Here is a 24109-nt window from a genome sequence, read left to right on the forward strand (position 1 = left end):
TTCACAAATAAAAGCCATGCATGTAACTAAGAAACACTATTTGCATAACAAACATGTTACCAGTGGATGATTGTTAGCTATATTTGATATCTCTGTTTGAAAAGCAATGCTCTATATTTGCCGAATAAAAGTTAGTCATACTAAGATTTAAAAAGTCTAGCTGTACGCACATTCCTATACAGAGGCTTTTAGTTATTGTATATTTATTAAGTAGTATGCGAATTTCATGACAGGATCTTCTAAACATGTTTTCAATCTTTCTAAATATGTCTGGGTTGTTTTCTATGATTCCTATATATGCAAAGTTCTGACAATCTACTTTAAGCGTACATATTGCAGCACGGTTACTGAAGTAAGTTATCCATGTTGTATCATATATAATACATAGAGATAAAGTTTTTGATGGGAGTATATATAATGCTGTCCTAATATTAATATATACATCGGACAATTTCTTAACACATGACACAGATCTTCTGTTTCGGTTCTACAATTTGGACAAGTCGGGTCTACATTCTGCCTTGTTAAATATGTGCCTATGATATAAATAAGAAGATATGGTATGATTGCCAATGAGACAACTCTTGAGCTTGTAATAGATATGTTCTTGTCAACATGCGGCTTTTTGTAGAAAATTTTCTAATGTCTGAGACAGATGAAGAAACTGTAGACCAAACTGCAGGATGTGTGAAACCTATTTCTAAGTTTGAGATGACTAAATTTCGTAGAGTTGAGTTTTCTTCACACTCTATAAGCGCAGTTCGCTAGTCCAGTGTTCGTTTATGACTTAATTTAACATCCTTTTCCACTCGTTTTTTGTGTACTTCGTTTCGAATATTCAAGAAAGAAAGAATAGGTTGTACATCTCTAGAATGTCAGCTGTTTCGGCAAAGAAGCTTGTTGATTTGCCTGAGATATATTAATTCATAGTTAGGGATCAAATAGTTTCATTGTTGCTGTTGAGAACACCAAATAGGATGAAAAATGGTCTTTTGTGAATTTCGGCATTTAGTGGAAGATCTCCCAGAAGTAGGTATACCGATGCTCATGTTGTCCTTTTAGGAAGTGACTGTATTTTCCTTAGAATATCGATGTGGAAGCTGGATTGAAGCCTCATTTCTTTGCAGTTCATATGCAGTGTTTCAAGCCCGCATATCAGTCTTGGTAGGACGTATGCTTGGTTAGAGTAGCTCCGGTTAAAAGTTTAACGTTACCGCAGTTTGAGCTAATCATGTTAATGGCAGCTGTAATTGGCGCGCGCGAGACTTACGCAACACATTTTATCAACGTTTACCAACATTAACAAAGTAGAATTATCATTAGATAGTCAATAAATATTCAATTGGCTCACGTCGGAAAAAGAACAACATTGAAACGATTTGCAAACAGAGTAGCAGAATTAAACCAGTTAACAATAACCTATAGATTGCAATACTGTCCAATAGTTCAAAACTATGCAGACATACTTACACGCGAATCAAGACACCCATAACATAAGATTGAGGATAGCCCGATATTATCTACATTGACAAACTACTTTGATGACCAGCAACAACCACTTGAGTAAAAAACGACAGGAATTCACGACTGAGTGGAAATAGACCTATTTTCCTTGTACATCAAAGCAGCCAATTCATTGCACTTTTATTCAAAATTTTAGATTGTAAAAGGAAGATAGACATTTAGGTACATGTAATGTGGAAGAAATAATACATAAGTCTGCACATTTTTCGGATTTGGTTATGCCAAGTATTAAACTATTCCGAGGAATACTAGACAGTAGTAAATGAGAAAGTAATAAAAAAAAAAAAAGAATTAAAATGATTCGGATATTTGTTCCTAATCGTGCCCCCAGTTATGGTAGATTGTGGGACAGATAGCACTAACGAACCACGTTGAAAAAGTACTTGGAAAATGACAAATATACTTTGTGTTATATCGTTACGGAAGTTGAAAGTGTCATGAACGACAGATCAATAACTTATATCTCAAGAGATATTAACGACAGCGAACCAAAAACGCCCCCTTGTTTATGAACTGTTAATCTTAGGTGTTGAAGTGTCAACTTGTTTCAACACGATGCAGATATAAATTATTTTCAAGACAGTGATATAGTTTTTATTTGATATTTCTTTTTTACACATATGCAATTGTAATTTATGTTGCTTTATCGCGATTTGATTAGCAAGATTTCCTCTGTTAGAAAACTCTACGACAGGATTAAAATCAACTAAACCATTTACTGCACTACAGGGGTAAGAATTGATTTTTTAATGTTGATTTTATGTGCTGATCTTTATATATCTGTTATCGCAAAACTAACATTCAAAATTGTATTAGTATTATTACATGAACACAAACTATAGTGCGTAACAATATTTTGTTAGTTGACGAATTAGGTCTTTTTTATATACAAAACAATGCAAAAAAGTAGATTGGTAATATTCTGACTTCATTAACCAAGTGCTTTCAATTTTGGTTAAATTGGAACTATAACAGATCAAGAAAACAAGTTATTTTATGTTAACACACTAGATGTTTACCTTGCATAGACTTGCATGAAACTTTTTAATTTTTTTGTTCAAACTAATAATTTTATTCAAAGACTGAAAACGCAAGATCTGAAAAGTTCCTCCAAATTCTAAAGAACGCACTATTTTAAATTTTGTTTCTACTTATTAAAAACATTTTGTGAAAAACTAATAACTGGCGAAAATTTCACACTTTTTTGTTTTATTGATAAATACAACACGAAATCGCCCATGGTCCAGTTTGATAAATTGAATTTCTGTACACGTGTGTGTTAAACGAGATGCAAATGATCCTGTTTTCAAATATACAAATTGTTTTCAAAAGGCACTTAGTTTAAAAGGCATTTAGTTTAGAAAACACTTACATTATTAGGAATTTCCTACAAAATTAAATTGTGACTTATAAATTATCGTGGTCTGAATAGGGCATCTTCATTTCTGTATTCTTTATTTTTTTGCTATTTTCCCCTATTCTTTATTTATTTTGCCCATTACTCTCTATTCTTAAAACCTCATCAAGACCCTCGAGTGTGAGGAAGAACATTGATTTTATCATTTTTATATACAAAAAATAATAACATGTAATAAATAGATTTGTTTGACTTGAACTGGTTCTATATAAAAACACGACGAAAGACAGAAAACTAAAGACATATTATAACTATAATTGTTTATCGAGAAAAAAAAAGTAATTTTTTAATTTAGTAAAGAATTTTTCACTTTTTGAGTTGCCATCTCTGTCTTTATAAACATTATTGTGACGTAATAAAATGTCACGTTCTGACATAATACACACAGGACAAATTTCAGCAGGTAATCAGGTAAGGGTGAAGCAATAATAACGTCATCCAATAAAATTGCATAAAATTCAAAATAACAATGACCAGTCCCTATCAAAATAAGTGTTAAGGGTAATATTTTGGTAGGGAGAACATGACAAATTTTTAATAAAGTTTCTTGTAAATATTTCAAAATGATTGTTAGAATTTCAAAATTTTATGTGTCTATATTGGTATTGGTATAGTTTTTTTATCTCTCGTTATCGTTTTATAGCAATAGAAATTTTAGGACTCCAAAGTAAACATAATTATTGACTTTGTATAGCAAATTGTAATTCGTATAGGATTATTATTTGATATTTCTCACTTTCCTTTCCAAGTTGACATTTCATGTTGATGTTTCTGAGTCTAAAGTTGACATTCTCATTTCCAATTTGACATTTCTCAGTTCCTAGTCGACATCTGTTAGTTCCAACAACGTATTTTTCAGTTCCAACTGACATTTTTTCAGTCCCCACAGCAGATTTATAAATCCAAGTTTACATTTCTCACTTACAAGTTGTAACTGTCAGCTTGAAACTGAGAGTTGTCAACTTGGAACTGAGAAATGTAAAGTTGAAAGTAAGAAACATTAAAATGGGAATGAGAAATTTTGGAATAGAATTCCCTACAAGTCGTTCTTATATTCATTATGCAACAGAAGTTACAAATTAACGATAATAAAAAAAAAGTACATAAAAAAAAATAAACTCAAAGGCAAATTAAAAAAAAAGTGAAGTCCATATAAACTGACAAAATCAAACTCTATCTATCAGCGAAACAATAAAGTCAAGAACAACTGCCATATTCCTGATTTGGTACAGGTATTTCCGAAGATTTTATAACTAGCTAAACCTTCCACTTGTAAAACAGTTAAATGTTTACTTTTCTGTTATATTGACACAATTGGGTAAACAACCCAAAAAGAAAGACTTAGTTGAAGGCCGTACGATTGTGTATAATTGCTTTCATCCACATCATTTGAACTTTGGTGGATAGTTGTCTTATTCTCAATCATACCACATCTCCTTGTTTTAAATAATATGTTAATGTGACAATAATTGGGATTCAGTAGTCAAAACTGTGTAAAAATACATGACAGACATACAACACAACTGACTCAAAAAGTCAAACAAACAAATAAATATAATAATGAGGCCTACAAAAAATCCTGCCAATCCTTTAAACACTAGTTTCTCTGACAAACACACTGGAATATATCATACTTTTTGTTACATTCTAATCAAGTTATTAAATTTACATTTTTAATAAAATTTCGTTTTATTGAAAATATGTTTTTTTTAATTTTGCTACATTTCTTCTTTCAAAAATAACTAGAAGATTTGAAACAGACAATCAAGCAACAGTATTTCAACAATTTGTTTTTAGTGAAAACAGAACTCTACTTGTTAGTATAAATTGTATGGAAGCCAAAATGGTTCCCAAACTTCATTATGTTTCACATACAAAAGTTCGAATGGTTAAAACCTGTTGGCAATGGAACTTTTTTATATATGTAATTGATTTTAAAAAATAAAAACCTTCTTAATCTACACAGACTTTCCATAACTCAAAAAGTACAGCATGATAATAAGTAAATGATCAACAAAATAATTGAAAAAATGTTTTGTTTTCCGTGAACGATTATTAGGTCTTTAATTATGTTTACAGAAATATTTAAACTGGAAGAATGGACTCAATGCATGAAAAATTCACTCAGTCATCCTCACTTTCACTGCTTGACGATGGCAAAGGCTCTGCTCTTAATAAATGATTAATATCAGAATAAATTGTTCTCTCATCATTGCCATGTATGATGGAGTTACCTGGTGAACGCCCGACATTAAACATTACTTCAGCGTAGTTCAAGTTAATTTCGTTTATCTGAAAAAAAGATGAATTTATTAATGACAGTTTCAGCTGGTTATAGAAAGCTATATCATGGAGGTCAGTTTTTATGAGCGGAGGAACCCGGATTACCCCAAAAAATCCATCGATTTTTGGAAGGAATACTGGCATTCCTAGTCAATAAAGATCGGAGTCAAACGCATCTTGCCCTGAGCAGGCTTTGTTCTCAGGATAGTTGACACTGTAGGTGTAGTACCTAGACAAGGTAACTGAAAATAGCGATAATTCATTGACGTAGAATTCAGACTACACTAGATTCACTAGCGTTTTGCAATTATAGTATTATCTTGGTCTTTACTTTTAATAAATATAATATTGACCACATAAATGTCTAAATCATGTGTTGGGAGCCGACTGTTTTATAGCTGACTATGCGGTATGTGCTTTGCTCATTGTTGAAGGCCGTACGGTGACCTATAGCTGTTAATTTCTGTATCATTTGGTCTCTTGTGGAGTGTTGTCTCATTGCCAATCATACCACATTTTCTTTTTTATATGTACACGTGTTTTTGAGTTTTTATAATATACCAACGAGTGGAAAATCTATTCGTTTTAACTCGAATCCTTAAATATCAATATTATGTTGGCTGTTTTTCTTTTTATATCCGTTGTAAATTGACGGGATATCATTCATTATCAATAAATCTTACTTGTGCATAGGCACCTGGATATAATATACCCCTACGATCATGTCCAGATTCTCTTGCTCCTTCTGTTGCTAAAGAACAAATATTATGTTCAATTACTTTAGACATGTTTGATAACTCGTATATAATGATAAAACTTTATCTGTACAAAATTTTAATAAATACCACACACTATACACATTTCCCTTTTCGCAATTACCCCATACAACATATCCCATTTGCAGAATGAGTAGTTTACAATTTTTACAGAAAAAGGCCTGCAATTCTAATTTCAAGCTTTTCCCTTTTTATCATATAGCTCCAAACGTTTCTATATATTTGCATCCTTAGCTTCAATGTGTTAAGGTTCAGCATTTATGATGAAGATTAGCTAGAAAAGCGCTTCCGCCGCACGAAATATTAAAAGTGTAATTGCCATTCAATATTGAGAAAAGACCAAACAAAAATCGAAATAACAAAGATTGTGTAAACCCTATTCACAATTTTGCATCGACGTACGCGTATCACCATTCCCCGCTAATGCATTCGCCGTTTCACACTTAACATAAACACTCCCAATTGTACAATACAGCGTTATTATTATGTACACTAATCTTGCATATGTGGGAGGCTAAATCCTTTAAGATCTCTGAAAAGTGGCGATTTATTGGTTTTTAAATCCGTTTTTAAACCCTAAGCCATATAAAAGAGGCCAGATTTAATTGAAAAACAACGCCGTTTTAATCATACCTAACTGAACCACTGACCTTTGACAGCTATAAACACTGGCAATTCTAGTCGATTGAGATCGGAATTGAGCGCAGCTTATTACTACCGGGGTTCGAACTCACCACCTCAGTGTTTGCATTCTAGTAATACTTGAAGATGCACGACTTAGATCACTCTTCCATCGAGGATACGAAATTCTAAGATTTCATATACATACACGTATTATCCATTTGCTAAACATTTATATACGTGATAACAAACACGAAAGAAATCTAAAATTATTGCAATGAAGAGATTAATATAAAAACAAATATTGTACTGTCTTTAAAAATACAACGTAAATGCAACAATGGGGGAAATATTATTACTTTCACAAAGTTGTTAAATTGTATGCAACGGATTTCCGTTTCCTGCTTACTGATAGAGAACATATTACAATCATTATCTGTCTGAAAAATTAAGTTGGTAATTTACATCTTTCTTCAATTGATTATATTTTTATTTAGGACGTTTGTCTTAAGTTGTGTTAAATCAAAGCAAGATAATTATATTATAAGTTAAACGGTTTACTACTGACCCCCTACGAATCCAAAGAGGGTACGTAGTGAACCGTAGAAAGAATGCATCACACAATGAACTTTTTCTGCCAAGTTTTAAATAAACAATGGAATACAATAACGTTAATAGCTATCTTTACCATTAATAGAAGACATGACGGCATGATACCCGTATGAAATCTACCAACCCTTACAGATCCATAGAGGGTCACCAAGTTAAACCACAGATATTTACAGTATATATATATTACCATTCAAACCTCCATATCTTCCATCGGCATGCATTTGAGAAGACGAACAAACTTCATTTCGGCTAACTCTATGTTGTCCACGGAAACTTTTTATATCTATAAATGCAGGCAACTGGTACAATCGATTTTCAACTGAATCACCTAATTACAAAGAAAGGGATAACAATGATGATTATGTATACAAGACAACATGTAACTGGTGAAAAGATGTCTCATTGCCAATCACATCATATCAAATTATTTTTGTAATTGAAAAAGCATTTTCATAAACCTTCAGTAATTATATATCATAATAAGATAAATATTGTTAATTTGGTGTCTTCAAAAGGTTTTTATTCCAATGCATAGGTGTTTTATTGCAGTAACAGTCTTTAATATAAAGGAAGAAAAGCTTTAAAAATTACATTTATAACTCCGGGTTTTTAAAAAATCAAAACAAAGCAAATAGAGGAAAATAGAAACTAAACGAATATATGGTTTCAAATTATGCTCATCAAGCATATCGATAAAATAAACTTTCAAACATTGTCAATAAAATAAGACGTAAGAGCTGCAATCAATACAACGATCGACTTGTGTGGATCTTTTAATTCTGGAGTAGAAGCATTACATATAAGTATTTGTTGTTCTTACTTACTACGCAATTTCTCTTTTTTCTTTGGCTAATTGAATACGGATTCTTCGTTGATAAAACATTATAGTCAACGCGGGTACTATCGAGAGAGGTTAATATAACATTTAGAACAGCTAACGTGTACATGAATAATTATTTTTCTAGTCAGTGTCAATAACGTAGAGTATGACATCATGCCAATTCTCGTTTTATTTGTTGTACCTTGTTTTCAAGTATTCGTTATTTACGATAAATTTTATTAAATTTACAAAATCAAGCAACTATCAAAACATATAAAATAGTTAGTATAAGAACAAGGACCAGTTAGATAGCTTCGGGAAAGGCTAAAACATGGAGATGGATAAAAATCAATATCATAAAACAATTGTTGACTTTTGATATCAGTTGATACAATGATTTCTCTAATTATTAACAGATTTATTCTTTTCCTGACTTGTTGATTATTTTTATTTTAGTCAACGTGTGGTTTGTTTGATCTAAGTTCTTCATTGGTAAATTATGACGAAAAACGTCTTGCTTTCCCCTGAATTTCATTTTGTGATAATAATTTAAAAAGGCGACCATGCCTGCTGACGTTACACAAGAAGAACACATCGTTATGCAGGTAATTGTAAACGAGGTATACACAGGCAAATTTTGTTTACGTGAATTTAATGTGAAATTAACGTGAATTTCTCGTGAAAAAATTCACGTGAATTTCACGTTAATCGAGCTTATACGCGTAATTCACGTAAAATATTTCACGTGAATTTCACGTTAAACTCACGTGAAATTCACGTGAAATTTTTCATGTGAAATTCACGTGAATTGAGCCTTCACGTGAAATTCACGTGAACTTTTCACGTGAAATTAACATGAATCGAGCTTCTTTTTTTTAATGAAATTAAAGTGAATTCAGCCTCAATCACACTAATTTCACAGTATTTGAGCTTATTTATGTAAGTCAATTCTAATCTAATACAAATTCTGTTTTGATATATATAAACATGAAAAATATTCTTCTTGGTCTGGACCATGTGTTCATACTTCCATTCTGTTTTACTTTCTTTGTTTCCAAAATTTTTTGGTCTTAAACAAAGAAGGCAAGCAAATGCATCACAGGATAAAAATAATATCCAGGGCACCTTAGTTCACTCCTAGAACTTTTTTGGTTGTGTTGAGTCTCAATCCTTTTTTGTTAATGATTTATGGAAGTTGATTGCACTGATGTATATTTCATTTGAGTTGATTTTTATTATGTTTGTATAAGTCATATTGTGTGGTCATCAGTTTTGACACAAACCAATCACATTATGGAAAAGACCTACTTGCAAAAGATGCCAATTCTCTTTAAGAAGGTTTTGAAGGAAAAAAACTAGTTCACCTCGCCACATATTCATGTACCTGCTTAAAGCCAGAAACCTTTTCAGTGGTTGTCTAAAATCTCGTCTTAATAAAAAAAAAAATATTCAGAGAATTTGGTGTTGATGGCTATTCTTGATTCATATTGTAATTTTTTTTATAGCCTCTGGTCAATTAAATAGATCATGGCATATCTTTTAGACACCTGTCTTTTGTTGAGGACTGCATGTTAGCACCTTAATGCCTTTCAGGTGTTTTTGTTGTTATATTGCTGGCTGATTGATGTATACCTCATATCTCATTGTACTAATAAACTAAAATAGAAAGTTCTGTGAAATATAGCTGATATACAAATGTACCATATTGAAAGGCTCTCTGTAATTTACAACCGTTTACTTCTTATTTCATATATGCAAAAATAGTTTTTTTCTCATTTTAACACTGATCTGAAGGTTAAGGCAAAATGTTGACAAACAACAGGCATATACCATTAAAAGATCTCAAAGTTTGGCTGCACAATAAGCTAAAAATTCTTGTTATTTCATTTTTTTATATAAAATTCATTTTAAAACATGCATTTTCATTTTTTTACTGTAACTTGTATGTTGACACAATAATTTGAATTTGAATTGTATTATATTCTGAAAGTACTTGTGGTTGAAAAAATATACACAATTGTTAATTCCAGTTGGTTTACATTTCTTGAAAACACCACTACTATGACTACATGTCTGTTAATAATGTTTAAGAGTCTTCTTCTGCATATAATTGCTATTTCTACCCAAGGATTCCTTCATACATTTGCACTTCTCCTCCCAAGATGTTGCTCCAATGATAAAATCCTGTAATGCATACTTAGCAATCAGACTCTTTGAATACTTCCTACAGTTCCTGTAATATAATAAAATCAGCATGTTTGTTTCTGTAGTCAAGCAAAAAAGATAACACCAATTTAATCTCCAATGATTTACCAAACTTATAATTAGGAGATAACTGTTTTGTATTTTAAGCTCAAGACATGATCAATTGGTGATTTGATGGTGATTTACCCAATAAAACCCAGTAATTCACACTGGGCTGGGCAATACTCATCAAACCCAGGTTTTTGCCAACTCTGTTTCAGGACATTTTGTAGCTTGCTATGCTGTATCAGTTTTGCTCATTGTTGAAAGCTGTATATATGATCATTCATAGTTGTCAATATTCAGTCATTTGGACTCTGGTGGATAGTTGTCTCATTGGCAATCATACCATGTCAAATTTTATAATAAATTACTTATGAAAACAAACCATATTCATGTATGTGTACTACACATTACCTGTATATATAAGTATACTTAGTGCCTGTAGAAACACAACTCATCATTTTCAAGCCCCCTTCTTACATGTCTTATCCCCATTTAAATTACAATACTAACACAGTATGTTTATGGCTCGATGGAAACATCTGGTTTCCTGATACTTTTCCAGTTAAGAAATTTGTGATTAGCTTCCATAGGGGTATAAATCAAAACTCCAAATGCTCTGAAAATTGATAATCTAGCAGACTGTACATTTTTTTAATTACCTCTGCAACTGAGGTGTGGCGGTTCATTATGGTTAAACTTTGCCATGTTAACATTACAAATTTTAAAAGTTGTACCTCCAAAACTGTAGGAGAAGATAGCCAGACAAACAAAGTATCCTCATCCGGACGGACAGGGGTAAATTGATATTATCCCCCCCTCGACTGTTGCTGGGCATAATTACATGTGCTGTAGCATGTGCAGGGGACCAGAATTGTGTTTTTATTGGCACTCAGTATACATTTGTATAAAATAGATATCACAAGAGACGAGTAAACACGCTGAAATGTCTTGCCTGTTTTACTATTCATGATATATTTTATGTTGATTGTTCTAAACATGCTAGATATAATTTTACTATAAGTATATATGATATATAAACTTAACATAACCAATGATCCATGAAAAAAATACTGTCAAGCAAATAATGCCAAGGTCAGAAAAACCAAGCCAGACAGACATGTGCACCTTACAATCATTGCCTACCCCAAATATAGCTGATCTGTTAATTGATTATAGCTTGTATAGTATACAACAAACACAGTGGCGGATCCAGAAATTTTCATAAGTGGGGGCCCACTGACTACCTAAGAAGGGGCCCGCTCTGGTCAAGCTTCAGTGATTCCCTATATAATCAACCAAATTTTTCACAGAAAAGGGAAGGGGGGGGGGGCAGGCCCCCTGCCCCCCTAAATCCGCCTCTGCAAACAGACCAAAATATGAAACTTAAATTATTATTGACTAATGAACTATGATTATCAGGTCATGGTAAGATGAACCCTGCCCAGACAGACATGTACACCATACAATCAGTTGCAGACAAGACAAAAATGGCCTAATTCATGATAACAGTTATTGTTTAATCTTGGTCAAGCTATTTTGATAATATTCCTCAAACTACAAGCATAACACATGGGATATTAATATGAAATAAGAATTGAAATCTAAGGAAATCCAGAATATAAAATTCTATTCTCATAAATTTACATGGACTGAAAAGGGGTAAACAAATCTAACTACATGCCTATTCCATACATGTATATATAGCAGATTAACTTTTCCCTTGATCTGTTGATTGATAGTGTTTTTTTATTTTGTCAGTTTGCGTGGACTCCTTTTTCGGCATTTTTGTTATACAATTTTGACAGCAAATACTGTAACAAATACATACCAGTTACATGTACTGTATCTATAGGGTCTCCACTACATGTATCTCTAATCAAGTCATTCATTTCATCGAAACATATAACATGTATAACTTCACTTCCACTTACATCTGGGGAGCTAATTCTGAAAATTTAAATTCCAGTGATTATTATAAATATAAGACCTGAACCTGATCATGCTGATGAACTGTTTTCAAAATAAAATAAAATGCTTCGCTGAGCGCAGCCTGATACGACCGCAGAGGTCGAACCCTGAACAGTTTGGGCAAATTTGGACACAATATTCAAGCTTGATACTGTCTGAATTTGGATTGTGATCAAATTTTTGACATAATATAGGTTTCTGACACAAAATAGATGTGGTCAAAGATCTTACAAATATATTGCGCAATACTGTCCATTGAAGATTTCTTCTTGAAACTTTTCAAAAATTCGAAATTTGAAAAATTTTGAAAAAAAAATATGAATCCCTTAAAAAAATTGGAAAAAAAATCCCCCCTCTCCAATTTTTTGAAACCCCCCCTTGGAGCAATTACCCCAAAACTCAATCCCAGCTTTGCCTTTCGTAGTATGGAACATTGTAGTACAATTTCAGAGAGATCCATACGCTTAAACACAAGTTATTGTCTGGAAACTAGAAAAATGCTTGTTTTTGGCCCTTTTTTGGCCCCTAATACCTACATGTTTGGGGCAATTAACCCCAAACTCAATCACAGCCTTCCCTTTGTTATATGAAACCTTGTGGTACAATGTCAGAGAGATCCATACACTTACACACAAGTTATTGTCTGGAAACTAGTAAAAATGCTTGTTTTTGGCCCCTTTTTGGCCCTTAATTCCTAAACTGTTGGCCCCATAACCCCTAAAACAAATCCCAACCTTCTACTTCTGGTATTAAACATTGTGGTACAATTTCAGAGCAATCGAAATACAAGTTATTATCCTGAAACTAGAAAAATACTTGTTTTGGGCCCCTAATTCCTAAACGGTTGGGACCATCATCCCCAAAATCAATCCCAACCTTCCTTTTGTGGTATTAAACCTTCTTTAAAAATTTCATAGAGATCCATTCACTTAAACTAAAGTTATTGTCCGGAAACCAATGTGTCTTCGGACGACGACGCAGACGACGACGACGACAACATCATACCATTATGCGATCCCAAAAATTTTTTTGCGGTCGTATAAAAATGGCAATAGTCCAATACAACTGAAAATTCATTTAGATATATATCAAATTCACACAGGCAATTGTTGTAAATAAATGTTGATAATGTCCACATGAGGACACAGATGATGCCCCTGCTTGCATATCATATAGTTATAAAGGGACATAACTGAAGAACGGTAAAAGTGATGCTACCCAAATTTGAACTTGATCTGAGTTTTGTGGTAATAAGCATTGTATGTAAGTCTCATAACATTTGGTTGAGGCTAACTTAAGTAGAAAACAGAAACTAAAAATTCAGCAATTTTTCTTTTTGCAAACACGCATAACTCTAGAACGGTTGTGTATAAGTTTCATAACATTTGGTTGAGGCAAACTTAAGTTAGAGAACGGAAACTAAAACTTTTGCAATTTTTCCATTTCTAAAGGGGCATAACTCTAGAACGGTTACAGTGACGCCACCAAAATTCAAACTTGATCTGTGTTTTGTGGTAATAAGAATTGTGTATAATTTTCATAACATTTGGTTGAGGCAACCATGGCAAACTTAAGTTAGAGAACGGAAACTAAAATTTTTGCAATTTTTCCATTTATAAAGGGGCATAACTCTAGAACGGTTAAAGTGACGCCACCAAAATTAATTCAAACTTGATCTGTGTTTTCTGGTAATAAGCATTGTGTATAAGTTTCAAAACATTTGGTTGAGGCAAACTCAAGTTAGAGAACGGAAACCAATTTTGAGACGTACGTACAGACGGACAAGGGTAAAACTTAATGCCCCCACCGCTACGGCAGGGGCATAAAAATATTCACCAAGAGAGAAAACAATTGATTTTTCTTTTAACCAATAAGTGAACATCACTAGCAAAATGACTAGTACTAAATTTCTAGATTGAACTGTTGCGCATTTTGTCAGGATCTTTAACAGCTGAGTAAACAGTATTGTTCTGTTCATTGTTGAAGGTCTTAAAGTGGCCTAAAACTGCTTACATCCCCTTCATTTTGACCGTGGCTGATGATGATAGTTTTCTTATTGGCAATCCTACCACATCTCCTTATTTTCAAATTACTAAAAATTATCAATCTGCAACAATTAAATTCTATTTATATACTGTACACAGCTACTTTTGCATAGGTACTATTTCTGTACCAAAAATATGTAGTACTGGAAATCTACTTTTAATATTCAGTACTATTTTGTTACTTTAAAATTAGTGCAATATTTAGGAAACTGTATTTTACAGTAGCAGTGTACATGTACATAAATATATATTGATTAAAGGTAATCTGATCATCACTATGAAGCAATGTTAAAAAAACTCTGCCATTATCAGAAATCAAATTTATTTAAAGTCCAATGACAAAGTATATGTGCAAAACACTCAAAACTTTTTTTAAGTACCACAATCTGACAGAATTCATACATATACACAATCAGTGAGGCATAAAATGAAGGTCAAAAAGATATACTTTTTTGTTGGATGCTGCATCATCATTATTAGTTAAATGAATGCAAGACATTGAGTACATGTAGTTACTAGTACATAATACATGTATTTGAACTTAAAATAAAGGATAATCTGATTTTTATCAGTCTCTGATCAGAAATAAAGCCACACAACAGCGAAATATATGTATCAGAGATGCACATACAATCATTGAATATATGTTTAAGATTAATACTTAGCATTGGCTGTCAACGTACATTTTTTGGTACATGTAAAAATGGACTGTCTGATAGGCAATCTCCACATAGAGATTGGACACTACATGTAGGTTACTTCATTAATTCCAGTATCAGTCATTATCAATAGTCAACTCCTCTGCCCATACATGTACCTTGTAATACTGCTGAAAGGGAGAAAACAGTATATTTGTGGACGCAATACTATTCAAAGAGTTTTGCAAACAATTAGCTTATAATATACATGTATTTCTTGCTACATGTATTTATTTTAAACTTAGAATTGAAATATCAAATATCAACTAGAGGCTCTCAAGAGCCTGTGTCACTCACCTGTATCCACTGTTGTTTTGAAAATCATAATTAAAAGTATAAGATACTCTTTTAATGATTTTATTAAATTTGGTCCAGTAGTTTAAACTAAAAGCAGGTCATCCCATTGTAGTCTTACAACAGTAACTGAAGACCCCTTGTCATTATTAATTTAGTTTTCAAGTTGTAACCATTTGAAATTGATTGTTTACAATTTCCCCTTAGACTGTATGGGATTTGCTCATTGTTGAAGGATGAACTGTGACCTGTAGTTTATGTTAACTTCTACATGTATGTCATTTAATCTTGGGTGAAGGGAAATTATACCATATCTTCTTTTATCTATATATTAGTTCAGGTGTATGAACATATACAAATGATGTACAATGTATATTATTCAAGACTTAAATGTTTGGAAACCAGAAAATCCTTTTATTTTTGGCAACAAATTATTAAATGGTTTACATGGTTTAGTCTGTTACCCCAAAAATTAATCCAAACCTTCTTTTGAGGTATGGAACCTACAAATGACCTATTAAGTAGTACAATTTTATAGTTATCCTACACTTATACACAATTTATTGCCATGAAACATGAAAAATGCTTGCTTTGGACCATAATTCCTACATTTGTCCTAAACAGTTTCTGCTAAAAAAAATCATCTGAACTGAAACAAAATTTTAACTTGATATGCAACTTGTCATGGTAAAACTACATGTATACAATAATCATGATAATTATCAGATCAATATCTTCAAGCATATATTATCAGATCAATATCTTCAAGCATATATAACAATAAAATGCTCCGCTGGGCGCAGCTTGATACGACTGCAGAGGTCGAACCCTGAACAGTTGGAGCAAGTATGGACACAACATTCAAGCTTGATACAGCTCTGAATTTGGATTGTGATTATATATTTGACACAGCATAGGTTTCTGACACAGAATGAATGTGGTCAAAGAACTTAAATTTTTTTAATTTACCTATTATGGTCCAATATCTAAAATCTAAATACATACACGGTTAGATTCAGCATATCAAAGAACCCCAAGAATTCAATTTTTGTTAAAATCAAACTAAGTTTCATTTTGGACCCTAATGTAGACTAATTTGAACAAGAGGCTGTCAGAGAGACAGCAAACCGGATTTTCTTGCAGAGGTCGAACCCTGAACAGTTGAGCAAGTATGGACACTACATTTAAACTTAAAACAGCTCTGAATTTGGATTGTGATTGAATATTTGACACATCATAGGTTTGTGACACAAAATGAATGTAGTCAAAGAACTGATATATTTGAAATTAGACATTTAAATACCTATTATGGTCCAATATCCAAAATCTAAGTACATATTAGAATCAGCATATCAAAGAACCCCAAGAATTCAATTTTTGATGAAATCAGACAAAAGTTTAATCTAGGACCCTTTGGACCTCAATGTGGACCAATTTGATAAAGGAGCCCACAATCCAAAATCTCTCAATACATGGTTAGATTCAGCATTTCAAAGAACTCCATAAATTCGATTTTTGTTGAATCAAATAAAGTTTAATTTTGGACCCTGATTTGGACCAACTTGAAAACTGGGCCTAAAAATCTAATATATAAATAGACTTTAAATTCAGCATTTGAAAGAATCCTATATATGTATTTAATTTTTGTTGAAATGAAACACAGGTTAATTTTATCCATAATATTTTCTGTGCAAATGGAAATAACTCAAACTGGATAAATAGTTCTCTAAAATAAGATATGATGCATTTTTAGCTCACCTGGCCCGAAGGGCCAAGTGAGCTTTTCTCATCACTTGGCGTCCGTCGTCGTCGTCCGTCGTCGTTAGCTTTTTACAAAAATCTTCTCCTCTGAAACCACTGGGCCAAATTTAACCAAACTTGGCCACAATCATCATTAGGGTATCTAGTTTCAAAAATGTGTCAGATGACCTCGCCAACCAACCAAGATGGCCGCAATGGCTAAAAATAGAACATAGGGGGAAAAATGTAGATTTTGGCTTATATCTCTGAAACCAAAGCATTTAGAGTAAATCTGACAGGGTAAAACTGATTATCAGGTCAAGATCTATCTGCCCAGAAATTTTCAGACAAATCTGACAACCTGTTGTTGGGTTGCTGCCCCTGAATTGGTAATTTTAAGGAAATTTTGCAGTTTTTGGTTATTATCTTGAATATTATTATAGATAAAGATAAACTGTAAACAGCAATAATGTTCAGCCAAGTAAGATCTACAAATAAGTTGTCATGACCAAAATTGTCAGTCGACCCCATTAGGAGTTATTGCCCTTAATAGTCAATTTTTTACAATTTTTGTAATCTTTTACAAAAATCTTCTTCTCTGAAACTACTGAGACAAATTTAACCATACTTGGCCATAATCATTATTAGGGTATATAGTTTAAAAATTTGTCCGATGACCCCGCCTTCCAACCATCATGGCCGACTTGGTTAAAAGTAGAACATAGGGGTAAAATGCAGTTTTTGGTTTATATCTCTGAAACTAAAGCATTTAGAGCAAATCTGACAGGTGGCAAAAATGTTCATCAGATTTAGATTTATCTGACCTGAAATCTTCAGACGAATCCGCCAACCCGTTGTTGGGTTGCTGCCCCTGAGTTAGTAATTTTACAAAAATTTTGCAGTTTTTTGTTATTATCTTAGATATCATTATAATCATGATAATATCTAATATCTAATACTATTAATTATGATTTTTACCTTATTTTACATGATTTCCAAAGCATCAGTAAATACAGGTGAGCGATACAGGCTCTTGAGAGCCTCTAGTTTCAAATTATAATCAATAATATAATAACAACAACCAGTGATGACTAAGTTCTCTAAAATTAGATATGATTTAACACTCAAACATTTTTAGAATCAGCATATCAAAGAACCAAAGAATTCAGTTTTTGATGAAATTAAACAAAAGTTTAATTTAGGACCCTTTGGACCTCAATGTGGTATTATCTTATTAATAATGAAAAGCTCGACCGTTTACAAGTTCTTAAACAGGAGGGGGTGGGGGTGACCCAAAGGGACTCGCCTTATACCCCCATGGATTTCATTTGATTTGTTTTATTGTCCCATAAAAGAATATATATGGTTTCGGGGTGGAGATCTTGACCTTTTACAAGTTTTCAAAAAGAAGGGGGTGGAGTTGACCCCAGGGGACTCGCCTTTTACTTCATTTGATTAGTTTTATTCTCCCATACAAGAATATATATGGTTTCAGGGTGGGGATCTTGACCATTTACAAGTTTTCAAAAAGAAGGGGGTGGGGGTTACCCCAGGGGACTTCCCCTCAATTTCATTTGATTTGTTTTATTGTCCTATTCAAGAATATATATTTTTTAGGGGTGGGGATCTCGACCATTTACAAGTTATCAAAAAGAAGGGGGTAGGGGTTACCCCCGTGGACTTCCCCTATATTTTATTTGATTTGATATATTGTCCCATACAAGAATATATATATGGTTTCTGGGTGGGAATCTTGACCGTTTACAAGTTATTAAAAAGAAGGGGGGGGGGGGGGTGGGGGTGACCCCCATGGACTTCCCCTATAATTCATTTGATTTGTGTCATTGTCCCGTACAAGAATATATATGGTTTAGGGGTGGGGATCTCGACCGTTTACACGTTGTCAAACAGGAGGGGGTGGGTGTGACACCAGGGGACTCGCCTTTTATTTCATTTGATTTGTTTTGTTGTCACATACATGAATATATATGGTTTCAGGGTTGGGATCTCAACCGTTTGCAAGATAAAAGCACATTCTCAAATTGAAAGGAGGTGGGGGTATGAATATATATGGTTTAGGGAGACTTAATTATCTACAAAATGTCTAATAATGAACAGTAAATTTCAAATTTCCTTTATACAGTCCTACTAGTAAATTTCAAACTTTATATATACAGTCCTACAGATCTTATCAGGAAACAGAAAATTTTCAAATAAATCTGTCACTCCAATGATATTATATGCTAAGATATAACCCAGATCTAATTAATAATTAATAATGTAATTAACTTCAAAATGTCTAATAATATAGCTTATAATCATTACCACTTAGGAAAGAAATAATTTTCAAATAAATCTGTCACTCCAATTTTTATTATGAGATAAGACATTATGCTTAGTCATAAAAAGGATAACAAGAGTAAAATATTTAAAAATTCAACTTTTGGATATTAAAAATGGCGATAACTCACAAAGGAGGTATACTAATATCTTGAAAATTAAACTAGACCTTCATTAAGTCCCAGGATACAACATATTTAAATTTGAAAAAAAAATTTTAAAGCTTTTTCATGTTATTGTGCTGACACTGTTTGGCAGCCGCCCGCCGTACATCACCATTTTAATAACCGATATTTCCTTCGAAAATCCGGTTAAAAATGTTTATTTTTAGCCCCTTTTTGGCCCCTTATTCCTAAACGTTTTGGGCAATTACCCCCAAACTCAAATCCAGCTTTCCCTTTGTGATATGGAACCTTGTTGTACAATTTCAGAAAGATCCATACACTTACACACAAGTTATTGTCATGAAACTAGAAAAATGCTTGTTTTTTGCCCCTTTTTAGGCCCCTAATTCCTAAAATGTTGAGGCAATTACCCCCAAAATCAATCCCAGCATTCCCTTTGTGGTACAATGTCAGAGAGATCCATACACTAACACACAAGTTATTGTTGGAAGTTACAAAAATGCTTATTTTTGGCCCCTAATTCCTTAACTGTTGGTACCATAACCCCCAAAATCAATCCCAACCTTTCTTTTGTGGTATTAAACCTTATGGTAAAATTTCATAGAGATCCATTCACTTGTACTAAAGTTATTGTGCGAAAACCAATGTGTCTTCGGACGAAGACGACGACGCCAACTTCATACCAATATACGAACGCAATTTTTTTTTTATTTTTTGCGGTTGTATAAAAATGAAAGTGAAAAACTGATTGTTTGCGTGAATTTTTTTAAGTCCAAGGACTATAGCTCTGCAAAATTAAAACAACTTTAGTTATTTTTTCTGAACAGAATATATATTGAACTTGATCTGTGAACTTGTCATAATGTATACATATCTAAATATTATTGTTTATAATAATATTGTTTGTTTGCTTTATGCCCTTCTGGGGCCCTAATTTGGTGAATAAAAATATTCTATTCTATTCTATATATAAGGGCGAGGGTTTGAATTCCCCTAACATGTTTAACCCCGCCACATTCTGTATATATGTGCCGGTCCCAAGTCAGGAGCCTGTAATATTAATTCAGTGGTCATCCTTTGTTGCTTTGTTACATATTTGTTTTTAGCGTTCATTTTTTATACATTAATTATGCCATTAGTTTTCTTGTTTGAATGTTTTACATTTGTGATTTTGGGGCCTTTTATAGCTGGGTTTGTGGTATGGGCTTTGCTCATTGTTGAAGGCCATACACAACTATTATCAGCACCCGCTTTGCGCATGCGTCAAATTTGACCACAATCGATATCGATAAATTTACTATAGATTGTTAAAGGAAATCTTAAATTTTGATTAGCTGTCTGTAAATATCATTAAATTTCTTTTTCATTGGCATCAATTTTGAAAGTTCAATTTATAAGCTTTCTACAGATCTAATTTGTATTTTGATAGGGATTGCAGAAGTTAGGGCCTTTTTCAATTAAAGAACACCGGGTGCACGACCTATTACTTCATACAATACGAAACCAAAAATGTGTGCACATGGGTTTTCTTTAATGAATTGACATAAAATCTTTATTAGAAACAGCTTCATTCGCATGTATATTTATTCTCTGGTTTTAAATCTATCCAACGATATAAATTTCATCTTTAACAATTTTTTTTTTCAGGGCCTTTTTTATTCAAAAATCGAGATGCGATCATTTTCTGAAGTTGTTTGGTTATCATAATCTCGTATTTGTCCTTTTTCCACTTTTTATTTTGTATGTTTGATATTCGGTAAAATCCAATTTTATCTTTTGGAAATAAAGTCAGTTTATACAACTCGTATTCACGCGGAACCTAGCATGCTACAATGTCATATGGTTATAATATTGTTTACTTAGTGTTGTCAAATTATTAACGAGTGTCAACATTGTCTTTACAAACTCAGCATGTTGTCTTGATAAGATATCACACACAGAAAAGACTGATCAGACGGATAAGAAATTAAAATCATGCGCGATAACTTGTACTGGCTTACACTGAGGATAATAGTTGGACATGCTGTACAGTGACCTGTAGCATTTTCATTGGCAATCATTCCACATCTTCTTTTTTATACTGTATCGTTTTGTTGTCATTATTGATTCATACCATTTGTAGTTTTCTGTAATCTAAATATGCTGGAATGAAAAAAATTGACACAATTCAAGTCAATTGTGTTGCTTCTGATAAGACGTTAAATCTAATGTCAAAGTGAGGTACAGCCACGTGACCAATATTATAGTGTACATTTTGTACAACAGATTAGGTATTTGATCTGGCTTTCAGCTACTGCTAGCAAGCCTGGAAACTTGTCAGTGATTGTCTTGTGTCATGTATGTGATAACTGCAAGTCAGCCAAGTGTTTGTTATCTATATAACTTTTGAGTTAATCATAGATAAGATAGAACATGTAATACTATGATTTGAATCATACACAAATAAAGAAAGAAGTGACAAATTTATACTGTATAAGACTCAGTCAGAATTTGACATATCCATCTCCATTATTCATAAATAATGTTTAATCTGCCATTATCTGGGAAGTTGTGACACTTAAAGAATTCGATATGAGAAACTAAATCATGAATGCGTCTTAAAAGATTTAAGTATCCATATGAACATTGAAAAATTATAAGCAGGTAATGAACTAATAAGTTGGTAATGGTAGTTTTAACTTTAGTTTGTTCAAATTGTTAAAAAAAAATCGATAGCTTAAGACCCCTTGACTTCGTGGATCAACTGAACTTGGTGACCACAATACTTGTATACTAGTATTGTCAACAATACTCGTATATAATTAATGTACAAGTATTGTATACAAGTATTGTCATAGTATTGTTTATATAAAATATAAATACATTGAAGTAGAGTAATTATTACTGCCTTTACTCAAAAATATTCAAAAGTAATGTAATGATTTGAAAAATATGTATTTCAGGATAGAAAATTATTTTTTGTAACGAAATGGTCAGGGTAGGAATGGTTTTTGCCAGGGTACGAAATGGGAGGCAGGGTTCGACACTAACGCTAGTCCGCTAGCCGGAGGCTAGTAAAAATTAGGGAGGGCTAGTAAAGATTTCATCACAGTAGTCCGACGGGCTAGTCAAATTTTTGTTTAAAACAAGGAATTTCACAAAATTTCAATTGTCAACAAATCCCAGATTTTTTGCTGACCTTAGCCGTCTTTATTGTACAGTTTATTCACGTATATTTTGATTGTCAGACGTTCATAAAGCAACATACTTTTTTTTACATAGTCTCAATTTTTATATCTGCCTAAATGCATTAGAACAAAATAACACCAACAAGTTGTTAATAAAACACATCAATGAATAATAACAAACCCTATTGGTTTTTAAAATTTGTTGTGCAATACTTGTACATTAATTATATACGATTGATTGATTATTGGTTGCTTAACGTCCAGTGAATTATATACGAGTATTGTTGACAATACTAGTATACAAGTATTGTGGTCGTCAAGTTCAGTTGATCCGACTTCGTGAATAACAGAATGCAAGCTACGTTACTGTATACAAATAATAAAATATCTTACAATTCAACTGGAATTTGAAATTAGATGCGTTAGGTCCTATGGGGCGAACGTGTATAAAAATTATTTGGGAGCGAACGAACAGGATACCAAAATCGAAGATGAAAACCATTCTCATTCAGTCATTGCAGATTTCTGTTTATTCCTGCACTATTAAATCATTTGTTTGAGTTACCTGTAGTACATCCTCGAGTATTCATTGATTCATAGCTCCTTGGTATTGTTTGTCTTGTTAAATTAACTGAAACAAGTACTGTTGTTGACAATCAGCTGACGGGTTCTTCTCTTTTTAAAAGACGCGTCATAATCTGTATCTTTCAAGCGTTTTAAAAAAATCCGACTCCGGACGAGAGAATCACTGATATTGTCCTGACCTGATGTTCAAAGTATTTCTCCATGTGAAAAGTGAAAAATAGGTACCTGCTAGTTCCCCCATTCCTACTATACAAATCCTTGGAACATATAACAAATTATTTTGTTAATAAGCATCCTTTACATAGGAGCACCTCCACATGGAGCTGTTAGTTAATTAAACTCTTACAACCATTTAATATATATATTTATAAAATATAATAAATATACTTTCAATTGTGACTGTGATTTCATTGTGTAAAAGAATATATATCTATATCTATATAAAAGTAAAATATTTAACCTTAATTCAATGAAAAAGCCTTGTCTAATTGGCAATCATTTACCACACATTTATTAAAGCTTAAAGAATGTAAGTTTTTTTTAATAATAAAGTGTAAATGTAACCATTCATTTTTCTGAATAAAAACATTAATCTAAGAATACAGGGGCGTTGTTTTGTAATTTTAAAATGTGTCCCAGTGCAACAATTGACCATGCAATCTTTCAATTTCAAAGATTATAAACAAAATTGGCTTCTTATAATGTATAGATGTCATGTTATAAAAAGCAATACAGAAAATTTTATACTGCACTTTCAATAAACTTAAAAAATTGATAAACATTCAAATTTACATTTATTGAAAAAATTTAGTACATATAAAATTCTTTTCTGTATACTTACTAG

General features: G+C 32.5%; 1 long non-coding RNA gene across 2 annotated transcripts; it reads right to left on the reverse strand.

The window, feature by feature from the left end:
- Positions 1–9970: 9970 nt before the first annotated feature.
- Positions 9971–23347, reverse strand: LOC127736609 (uncharacterized). 2 transcript variants are annotated; one of them, XR_007999075.1, is made up of 4 exons: positions 23246–23347; positions 15000–15145; positions 12132–12250; positions 9971–10286 (listed from the first exon to the last, which is right to left on the reverse strand). It is a non-coding gene; the product is annotated as an uncharacterized LOC127736609 (long non-coding RNA). The 2 variants fall into 2 exon arrangements; XR_007999074.1 differs by having other exon boundaries at positions 15000–15142; positions 23246–23341.
- Positions 23348–24109: the final 762 nt, after the last annotated feature.

Source organism: Mytilus californianus, unplaced genomic scaffold, assembly GCF_021869535.1.
Source record: "Mytilus californianus isolate M0D057914Y unplaced genomic scaffold, xbMytCali1.0.p SCAF_34, whole genome shotgun sequence".
Taxonomy (NCBI): Eukaryota; Metazoa; Mollusca; class Bivalvia; order Mytilida; family Mytilidae; genus Mytilus; species Mytilus californianus.